At 41.6% G+C, this 956-nt stretch overlaps 1 non-coding gene across 1 annotated transcript; it reads left to right on the forward strand.

Annotated features, from left to right (window-relative positions):
- The first annotated feature begins 433 nt into the window (after positions 1 to 433).
- Positions 434 to 506, forward strand: TRNAR-UCG. Its single transcript has one exon. It is a non-coding gene; the product is annotated as a tRNA-Arg (tRNA).
- Positions 507 to 956: the final 450 nt, after the last annotated feature.

Consider the following 956-nt stretch of genomic DNA (forward strand, 5'->3'; position numbering starts at 1 on the left):
CCTTCCAGATGCAGTTTTCTTAACAACTGTCTGGGCCGACCCTGCAAGAACCTAGAGCATGTAAATGATAAATGTGGATGAGCATCATAGGGAAGAAACCTTGAATAAGCTTATTTTAAAATATCCTTCGATGCATTCACTATGCAAAATTTCAGCATCTTTTAGATGCCATAAACCCCACTTCTTCTGCCTTGGGAGTCATAGAACAAACGACTTTTCTCTCCAAGGAGTAGTCATATTACCACAAGACTGAAATAATTGTCGATCCCAACCATTTATAAATCCCGATTCTGTGGCCCCAAATATCCCACGTAATCTCAAGTTTTCATTTTCTAATTCGCGAAGACACGGGCGCTGCGGATGCCAACACGAGGGGCGGGGATGAGGGAGTTCTCTTTATTTTCGAAGTATTGCAGCAGCAAGAGTCGCAAAGGACCACGTGGCCTAATGGATAAGGCGTCTGACTTCGGATCAGAAGATTGAGGGTTCGAATCCCTTCGTGGTTAAATGGGGTGCGTTTTGGGGGCCTGAAAATTCTATTACCCATTTCATTGCAAGAAAAAAATAAAAAATCATCCATTTTATGGGTTCTCTGAATCTTTTTTTTCCTCCTTCTTCCTCCTCTCCTTTAAAGGGAATAAGGAGACATTCTCAAAGGCCTTAGGAGAACAAGTGACAGAGTGAAGAAAGACTGGAAAGTCAAAACTGAAATACAGCCATCCAGTATTTTGGAGCTGTCAGGTTCTCCCCAAGTTTGGATTTTAAGCACTTGTGTTTCGGTTTTGTAGGCTTGGATTCAATTCAAGGATTGAATTCCTTAAAAAAAAGAAATTCAGATCTATAAGCCAAGCTTTCTCAAACTGTAGTGTCTCAGACTAATGCCAGGCCCCAATGGCTATCACAGTAGGAAACTTGTTGCTTCCTCTGATTTAGCACTAGGTCAAAACCTCTTCACA

The sequence above is a fragment of the Theropithecus gelada genome, chromosome 4 (assembly GCF_003255815.1).
Source record: "Theropithecus gelada isolate Dixy chromosome 4, Tgel_1.0, whole genome shotgun sequence".
Taxonomy (NCBI): Eukaryota; Metazoa; Chordata; class Mammalia; order Primates; family Cercopithecidae; genus Theropithecus; species Theropithecus gelada.